The sequence below is a fragment of the Brachypodium distachyon genome, chromosome 1 (assembly GCF_000005505.3).
Source record: "Brachypodium distachyon strain Bd21 chromosome 1, Brachypodium_distachyon_v3.0, whole genome shotgun sequence".
Lineage (NCBI taxonomy): Eukaryota > Viridiplantae > Streptophyta > Magnoliopsida > Poales > Poaceae > Brachypodium > Brachypodium distachyon.
Window position 1 is genome coordinate 28,303,075 of NC_016131.3, and position 10,661 is coordinate 28,313,735.

Genomic DNA, 10,661 nt, shown 5'->3' on the forward strand with positions numbered 1-10,661 from the left:
TTTTGACATATTTAGTAAGGTAGTACATGGTCATTGATTGCCAAACCTTTCAGTACCCCCATCGATATCTACCCACACCTTCTGGACCACACACACATGTACACCTCCTTTTTCTTAATCTCTAGGGCCATGTGATTAGCAGTCGGTCCTCTCTCATTTCTCTCTCTCATCTTTTCTCTCATGGGTGTGCTCCCAATCCCACCTCTCTCCTCCCTGTCCTTTTCTCTCTCTCATCCTTTCCCTCTCCACAGTACCTTCTCTCTCCACGGGCTTTATTCCCCTTCTCTCTCCATGGGCTCAGACGAAGCCAACCACGCGAAGCCAAATCACCAAACCTCCTAGCACCCCCATCTTCTAGACCACACACGTGTGTCATTGATTAATCAGTAAGGCAGTAGTATGTCGGTGGACCTCCTTTATGCTCCTCTCTAGTGGTTATGTGTCGTATATACGGATTTGGTAGAATCCTAATAGTAACAGCGCATTGGCATGCATTAAAGTTCTTTTGGAAAAAAAATTGTTCGTAAATGTATTATGGAAAACCTTTGCTTGACCACGGTCGAACTGGCCACACATGCGGGACCAAAGAAAACCGTTCAAACCTTATCATTTTTGCTTTCCATGTTTTTCCTTATTCCTTTGCCCACACTCTTCTTTCCCATTGTTTTGTCTTCCATATTCCAAGAAAGCACCAAAGAAAAAGAGTCAGAGACCGAGGCGAAACAACAACCCATCGAGTCAGATCCGACGGGCCCGGGATCGAGCCGGACTGGCAACGAGACGGTTGGCCGTGCTGGTGACAGACGTAGTGTGCCGGAGACAAGACAATAAGCTTATCATCCGAGACCTTGCGGGCCGCCCTAGGAATGGAAAATGATCTCGTACCACATGCTGCGGGTGAAAGGGCAACAAATCAACAGTTGGCACATCGTCTCATCCAATTGACCACAATTCAATTGTGACCCCATGATCTGTCTATGTGTTATTGTGCATTTCCATGTCCCGGTACCTCCGATGCCGACCGATCTAACGGGTAGGGCCAACGAAATAACAAAAGAACATAGGGTTGTCCTCGACTTTATATATTAACCGTCTGAGTCAGCAATCTTCACGTGAAATTGCACGCTATTTCCATATAATGAAGAAGTTCGAACCCCAAACTTGGATTGATTCCACCAGAGATATCTGTGAGCGACCGTAGATTGAGTTGGGCTTACACTTGCAGTTGAAACGGATTGATGAAGGGAGAGGACAAAACTGAAACTCATAAATAAGAGGAGGATAGGCACGGCAAAAAGATGGTGATGTACTGTTCAATTAATGAAGGGTAGGTAGGGGTGGTTCAGGCTTAAAACGATTTTTGTTAGCAGCTTAAGTACACATACCTTTGAACAAACAATCATAACACAGTAGTAAGGGAGGTATATGATGGAATATCACGGTTTTGACTCAAAAGGAAAACTAAAACACAACATTCCGCATAACAAGCGTGTTAGCCTGTTGGATATATATACTGTAGTTCTTATAAGAATTTCACAGAAAATCGACGGAAGAGGAGGTTCATGCCTGAAGAACACCTAGAATTCCTCCAAAATTCACTTGGATTGATCTGTTACATAAGAGTTCATATGAATTAAAACAGAGAGTGTCTATTTCTCAGTCGACTTAGAAATAGTTATTTTTCAGTCGACGATCGTAGCCATCCGTTGAAGATTTTCTCATCATTTTAACTTGGACAAGTCGTACACAAATCTTAGTGATTGAATTAGACGGTTGTTAGCATCGACTTAGAAATAGTTATTTCCCAGTCGCCTTAGAAATATAAAAAACCGATTAAAGTACTACTAAAATTTCCTATAAAAACCTTCGCTCCAAAAGGAGCCCTAATTAAATTGATGGGGTACAAATAAAGGTTCGAGATATCATGACGGAAAAAGCTAAAGATAAAACTGTAAGCAGCATGCTAACACAAGAGGTCAATTAGTCAAGTCGACCGTAAGTCGTAACAATTGTTTCCACTTTGATCCTTGACTCTGCTTAACTAATCCTGTAACTGATGTATAGTGATGCCTACAATATGGTTGTGGAAAGCAGAGCACCGCTGGTGTTGGGTCTCAAGAAAGAGCAGGTACAATAGTTCACCACGACCATCCTAAATTCTTTATACCTTCCATGCTCAAATGCTGATGAACTGGTGAATTGAGGAGCCAAGGAAAAGAAACGATATCTTGGCGATCAACTGCATCCTCACTAGCCGATAAGTAAAAAATTGCTACGAGGAAGTTAGAACAAGTGACGTAGTATTAAACAAAGATCCTACCAAACGCCAAACCATTGGAGATACGCATCCAAAAAAAAAAAATGCTGAGTCGCTCCAAAATACGAAGAAGTGGGACTTCCACTCCGATGCGCGCGGCAAGACGAGGATGCTTTACATGGGATTCCATTCAGCTTTATCCACTGCGATGGTTGCACGAGCCCCGTGGCAAGTCTAAACCCGTGGTTCCATGTGATCTCCAAGACAACAAGCAAACGAGAGTTGGGTAAGTAGTACTACCACTAGATGCTTTTTAGCATTTGACTTAGATAAAAAAAATAGATGATGGTATAAGAAAAAGACAAAATTGAAGCACCTTTGTTTTTTAAACAACGATCTGGTTTTATTTATTCAATGAATAAAATACATAAGATCGAAAAAACTAAAACGACAACAAAGAGTTCAGATAAACCGAAAGTTACATCAAAAATCGTTGAAGTCAACTTCTCTAGCTGCGTCTTTTGCATCTTAATGTTTCTCCAAATCTCAGGTGACGAAACAGTAGAAGACCAAACCTGCATAAGCTGAACTAACCTTGTAGGTTTTACTGAGCTGCATGAGCCGCCCACCCCAGCGGGTGAGAATTTAAGATCGTTGAACGCGCGGTGGCCGGGGACACATCCCTCGCAAGACAGGTTGTCAAATCATTGAATCATCGCCGAAGCGACGAGGAAGAAGAACAAAAACACGAAATTACGAGCCGTGAGATCCACAAACTCCATGAAGCAGACCATGATAGCCACGCCAGAACGGGGATGGAGCCGGGAGACTAAAAATCCGAGCGTCGTGGACTCCACCGTCAGGGCGCCGTCGCCAAGAATACACAAAACCTTATTTTAAAAAAAGGTACTAAAACGATGGCCATATGTTGATCCGTGGTTCCCCTGACCTCCTGATGGCCAAAAGGCTACCGGAGACAAGGAGAACTGACGAAGACAACACCGGCGGCTTTTCTCCTGGTGGCGGCTAGGGTTCAACGAACTCTTGATCGATACGAACCTATGCTTTTGTGGCTTATAATCCAAAAAAAAACAGTTTTAAGTCCAACCAAACAAGTCCTTAGGCCCTAAGCGGCTAGTTAAGCGATGATAGGGCTCATTAGCACAATTCTCTGCCGCAGGGGCGACTTCTCTCTCCCGCCTGATTTCCTAAAAGGATCCCTCATATTTTTTAATTCGCCTTTTTCCTCCAAAGATCTGCTAATTTCTCATGGTCGAGCAACAATGTCTCTCAAATTTTCGAACTTCTTTTGATTTTCCACAGAACACACATGGCTTAGCCAGGATTTCAAGTCAGGGTGTCCAATGAATAATTTTATCCACAATATCGCTACTCGCTTAGGGCTTTCTGATTCAGACGGGAAAAAGGAAAATTTGGGAGTCGCGGCGGACGGGTGGACGTCGAACGGACATGGCGAAGCGCTGCTTCATTCGATCGATCTATCGATGGATCAACGATAGTTGGGCCAGCCTTGCCTTCAGCCCATTTAGCTATCTCGTTGTCTTTAGAATTTTACTTTTTGTGGCTAAGATCGTAGTAGTAGCATTAATTATTAAGGGCTGTACCGAAATCCCAGGGTAAAAAACTATGGCACCCCTATGGTCACGCCAGCACATGCAAAATCGATCCTTGGGTCAAAGGCGTACCTGAGGTGCCTTCTTTTTTTTTTTCAATCGACACAAAGGAAAACAGGGGAAAAAAAGAAGAAGTGATATGAGACCTTCCTCATAGCCTGCACCGACGGGGCATCTGTCTCTGGGAGATCGCTCTGCGTCTGCGCGTCCTTGTCCTGTCACACCTAGCATGGTTTGATGCACTCCTCTGCAAACCATGCTAACATATATTGTATGCTGTTCTCGGCCTGTGTTTTGCTAAAATTCTGGCCCCGCAAGTCTCCTGATACCTCCGATCCCGAACTATTGAACAAATGAGTAGGCGAATCGACGAAGCAACAAAACAAAAAAGAATTATCCTTCTGATCTTGGCGATGCATTTGAGCTCTGAGAGAGTATTGAAATGGGGTAAACTAATGCAGTTTGGTGGCCGCGAAGGAGAAACGAGATTCAGCGGCACTCAAACTTTGGTTGCTGTTTTCTTCAGTATACCTTTCGTGGCATTTTTATACATGTATACTGTCCAAACTCACCCAGCAGTAGCCATAGCACTTGAGCAATAAAGAAGAGAAATAAGTAAGATAAAAAGGGGAGTGAGTGAGCGCTAAAGATGACTAGTCGAAAAGGGAGTAAAATGAGGAGAGTAAATTAAGGGTGAAATCTACGGTACCTCATACTCCACCGGACTAAATGAAATATTAGGGCATCTCCAAGTGTCACAAACCGTGCGTCCGTTTGGTAAAGTGTCCGGACAGTATACATCCTCTGGTGCCAAGATTTTGACACTACATCCTGCTCTCTCCTGTTGGACTCTGACTGAGGACAGTTGTGATTCGTCTACTGACAAGGAGCGGCTCAATACATTTGCAATGATATATCTTGGTGGCCGCTCTTGAATGTGCAAAACGCCGGGACTTTCCAGGATCAATACATGTGGCCTTCAATGAGCTGATGCCAGATGGCTTGTAAATTCAGCGGATGCTTGGCCTTGCATTACTGCTGTTTTCCAGGGTGTATGTTTTAGTGGGGCGCTAATTGGCGGACGATGCTGCCGGACGAATTCTGACAGCCCATTTTGTTTTTTGTTTTCTGTTTTCTGATTTTGTTAACGGATTTGCTAGGGAACAGTCGCCTGAGAAATCAAATTTCTCAGTCGACGGCGGAAACTAATATATGATAGGTACGTTAATAACTTAATAAAACATTGATATGTACATGGCCCGGTGGTTCATGGATGGTTGCTCTCTTCTGGAGGTCGCAGGTTCGAATGCCTTCCCGTCCAATATTTTGTTTCCTTTTATTATTTTTGGTTTATAATTTATGACTCGTCTCTTTTTTGTCTTCAATTTTTTATTTCTCTTAATATTTTGTTTTAAATTTTATATATGTACACTAACGTAAAATAGCAGTATAAGATAATTTGTATATTTGTTTTATTTTTTTGTGCTCCGATTTTTTTGGATGAGTTGCATATTCCGAAAACCATAACGGCAGAAATATTATATGTGCGAGTGTAATTATATAGGGTCTTCAATTTTTTATTTCTCTTAATATTTTGTTTAAAATTTTATATATGCACACTAACGTAAAATAGCAGTATAAGATAATTTGTATATTTGTCTTTTTTTTGTGCTCCGATTTTTTTGGATGAGTTGCATATTCCGAAAACCATAATGGCAGAAATATTATATGTGCGGGTGTAATTACATAGGGCTGCACATTTTGAAAGCCTAAATTCGCACATTCGATGCTTCTCCGTCTCATGGGATTGCAACTAAAGTTTTTACAATTGCACCGCAATTTCTTTAAAAGGGGGAAGGAAAAAGGCAAGAAAAACAATAACTATCAAAATTTAAGAATTGCACCTGAAATTTTAGGTGCAATTTTAAAAATTGGAAGTGGAATTTATGTGTAATTTAAAAATTGCAAGTGAAATTTTATGCGCAAATTTAAAATTGCACGTGAAAATGTATATGCAAATTTTTAGCACGGATTGTTTTTTGTACGTATTCAATCGTGCATGCACGTGATGGCTGTGGTCTGTACTCAATCTTGTGTATGCATGTTCCGTCCCGAGCCGGTATTCAATCTCGTGCATGCATGTTCGGTCCAGAGCAAGCTGATGGACAGGGTATCTATCGACTGAGATTATCTCAGTCGCCTGCTCCCTAGTCAATCCCTTTTGTTAAATGTTTTTGCTCTTTTTGGAAAACCTTTTCTTTTATGTTTTCTGATTTTGTTTTCATTTAAAAGTTTGTGCTTTTCATTTTTCGAACTTTTTTTTTCGATTACAAACATTTAACCTTGAAACCTTTTGTTTTCAAGCCTTTTATTTCCGTGGGGGGCTTAATTGGGGAACTCACTGCCGGCGACGATGGAGGCAGCCGGGGCAAGCCGTGGCGGCGTGACCGCCCGGATCTGCCCATCAACGGTGCCGCCGGATCCCGTTACCCCTGCTCGGATCTCCCCATGGCGGCGGTCCCTGGCGTCGACGATGGCTGCGGCCTCCCAGGCGGCAGCGTCGCAGGGGAGAGGAGGAGGCAGCCGCGGCGGCGCAGGGAAGCAGGCGCGCCGGCGCGGGGGTGGGAGGATGGCGAACGAACGCCAGAGGGAGAGCCTTATGTTTTTCCTCGTGTTTCTTCATCAGTAGTTTTCAGTGCAGCTCTTTTCTGGCCGCTTGGCCCTTGTATTACCTCGTCCTTAATACTAATGGAAAGAAGCCTTGCTGCGTTTCATATAAAAAAACATACCAATGGCAGAGGAGTAGAAGACCTGCAGGTATCTAGTAGTAAGCCAGAATCACCGGAAAAGGTCACCAAAGAAGGACCTCTGGCTCTTGGCCGCAGTTGAGGTTCTGAACTAGAACAAGTAATTCCTATCCTACTCTAGGGAAACACCATACTTACATCACTACATGTCCCAGCGTCTCCCATCCCGAACTAGCGATCAAAGCAGTGAGCTACAAAGATATATATATCTTGGTCAAGCTCTTTTGTCTTGGTGGTCGATCAACCGTCCTGATATGGAAGCCCAACACCTAAGATTTCAGTGTTAGAACTACCAACTCATTAGACCACATTCTCAAGTTTGACTCACAGTAAGATAGTTAGAAGTAGCGGGCAACCGATCGAAAGGAGAGGAAGGGACACTCGCTTAAATAAGCCGGGACAATAGAGAGATGGTGTGTAAATAAAGAGGAGGCGGTTGAAAGCTCAAAACACGATACAGTACTTGAAGAGTAAAAAGGAAAAAGAAGCCTGTGTAATTTAAGAGCCCAATACAGAGAGGACATGTAGAGTGAAGATGAGAGCACGCGGTGGATGCTGGTTATGCAAACTGAGCCAGGCATTCGGTCGATCCAGAATATTGGACGATGATCATTCATTCATGATGGACAGAACCAAATTAACTAATGAATTGTATTGTTGGAGATTTCAGAAGAACGTTATGCAATTTTTTCCTCAGATTTAAAGCAAAATACAATTGTTTTCCTTTGTTTACAAAATATATGAAAGAGGTGGATTTCGGAGATACACGTACGCCGCAATAAACGAAAGAAACGACTAGGAGTTGCTAATTAATGGCATGGTATGTGTGGATCACAGATATCTGGCTGATCATATCTACAGAAAGCAGACTGAGGTAAACAAGGTGTGACCGGTGACTACTGTGGAGTATTAAAGCTATTGAATTTACTTTCATAATTTTGAACTTCCACATTTTGACTAATGAATACTCTATATTCATATGAAATTAAATTGTCAAAGTCTCATCTAGGATCACATGTGTAATATGCAAACAATCCATTTCTGACAACTTGCGGAAAAATAATCTATGTTTGTAACCATATATCTTTTCTGATGATGATTTGAAGCAAGTATGCATGCCATACACTCTATACATGCCCCCAAGATCTCGCGCCTGATGAGTTCTAAACCATCTTAGATGTTTAACACTGAGTTGAGCAGTCGGACCTCCTCACCTGCAATTAAGATTTGCTAACTACACCGATTAAGCCAGTGCGGGAGCGAATGTTAATACATATGCTCCTATGGTTGTCCCGGTACCTCCCATACCAAGAAGAAAATCAGCAACCTTCTTATTTTCATCATTGCAAACTACTGGTTCTTTTGCGACATGGAATCTTAGGACGTTGTGTCCTAGCAAAATAAGATAGGGCTTTTGAGTGATGGATGGAGGCCAGGGGACCCTTCTTATATTGCATTGCATGGCAGTGCTCCTTCCCTTCGGCAAAAAAAAAGGAATAACAGCAAGCGAGAAAATCCACTTAGTGTATATATATAAATAAAAGATAGAGACGGAGAACTAGAGGGTGTGTATATGTGGTATTTCGTAGAGCAAGGTCCTAAAATGGCTAGGCCTCCAAAGTCTCGAAAAGCAATCCATTCAACGCTCGTATGCATGTCGACCGGGATGACACGTACAAGCGAAAGAGCTGAACCATATCTCAGTCAAGTTGTTGTGACAGTTATGATCCTTGCACATTTGCGCATCCAGATACCTCCCATGCCGACAAAACTACCATAGGTCAGATTTGTTTGTCTTGTGGCTTAGAATCCTCCAAAGACGAGGTACTACTCAGATTGTTTGCTACTCCTTCCGTGCATATGAAGTGACTTGAGTTTGCTCGAACATGGATGTATTTATACCCAAAATACATTTAGATACATGTAATCTTTTGTCACTTAATATGGGACGAAGAGAGTACTTATTTTCACCGTAGCACCAACGTCTAAACGAACAGTACATATACACGTTCAGCGAAAAATGTGCCGGTACTATTTTGTGCAAGATATTAATGCTCGGTGATACATCTCACCGGACAGCTTGCCACTTGACCAGACGCGATTTAACTGCAGCATAGGGTTTGGTTCAGTTCATTGGGAGTACCTGTTGGAGGTTCTTGGTCATTTGGGCTTCGGGCCGAAGTGGAGAAACATGGTTGCGTTAATGATGAATTTAGTGGCCGAGCGAGGATTCGACCAAGACCAAGTGCTCATGGCTTACAGAAAAATATTCCATGCCAAAGTATCACCACAATCAGCGGGGAGGTCGCTGCCTTGTCAGTCCGCCCTGGTCCTCTTCGGTTGTAATCGAGAAATTCACATCGCAGCAATACAAGATTTTTCGTGTTCCTGAGTTCATCGCTCAATCATAATTGTAGCATCTCATTTTACATTTCACACCAGGGTTTCGAATTCCTAGATACAACCTTATTTATCGAGAGTGTTACTTAATGGCATGCTTAGGCATCTTTTTGTGCATTGCAGGGTATTGAGGCAGGGGGATCCCCTCTTTCCGATGCTTTTCATCCTTGCCATGGAACCTTTTAATGCGTTGTTTCTCAAGGCTACACAGTGCAGAGTAATTTCCACGCTTAAGTTCCAGACAGTAAGGACACATTTTCGTTGGCTTGCACGAATATTTCCATTGGAAATAGAAAGAAAATTTTGTTTGAAAGTTTTGTTTTGGATGAATGGCGAGGCTCCTATGGTTTTTTTTTATTGTCACCCAGTCGAGACTCCACCCAGTCTGATGCCTCTTCTTTGATCTTGTCCATAATGATAGTTTTTTTTTTGCGAAGATTGTCCATAATGATAGATGACATGACTATCACATTGCGGAAAATTCTCGTGTTTCTTTCTTTCCGAAACTCCCAAGCGCCGAGCATGACCAGTGAGACGATACCTTTCTTCCGATGGCTCCGATGGATTAGGCTCGGGGTCCTTTTAATCTTGCCAGAGTTAAGATAATTTCTTTAAGCGAGGCAATCAGTTCCATCGGTTGGATGAGGGGACTGCAGAGTATCAACTCCCAGGAATTGATTTCCAGGTTTATCCTGCTTTGGGAAACTGTTCGTTTGGTCGAATTGTCACATGATGAAGACTATCTCCTGGAATTTGCACTAATGGGTGCTATTCGGCTAGATCAGCCTATGAATATCAGTTCTACATTAGAATCAGTCAGCCGCTACTTGATAATGTGTGGGCTCTTAATTTGGAGTGAAAGATTCGTTTCTTCCAGTGGCTTTTGCAGTAGAACAGGCTTTGGATGGCAGCAAGCGGCTGGCCACATGACAGGCATAAGGAGTTTTGTTGTTTCTGCGAACAAATGTTAGAGCAGCTGAACCATCTTTTCCTCTCTTGTCCGTTCGCAAAGGAGGTGTGGGCTTGCTTGAGAGCGGAGGCGGTAACGCTAACGCGATCTACCCCTAGCTTCGTAGCCACTCGTTTACCCAGGGCCATCGAATTAATTTATTTTGTGTTATATTAGAGAGAGTTAATTAACAGGAAAGACACCGCTTGTGTCAGGTAACACCTTTTTGCATGTTACCTTTTTCTTTTTTCTCTCTCCTTTGTGTCAGTCAATTTTTTATCTTTCTTCTCTCTCTTTTGTGTCAGTCACTCACGGTCTCACGTAAAGACCAATCATTATTTTCTCTAATATATATGTTTCTTTTATACAATAATTTAGAGGGCCACTTATATTTTTTGTATAATTTGACTAGTTGGTACGTATTACAGTATGATAGGTACATGTACACTAGACGATGGTACATAAACATTTTTTAGTAAAAATTCTACGAAATGTATTGTCGTGTATGATAATAAAAATTAGCCATTGTTTAATTCAAAAATACGGTACATGTTAAATGTACGCAAAGACACATCAAAATAAGTACATCACTATCATGGTAATTAAAGTTAGCA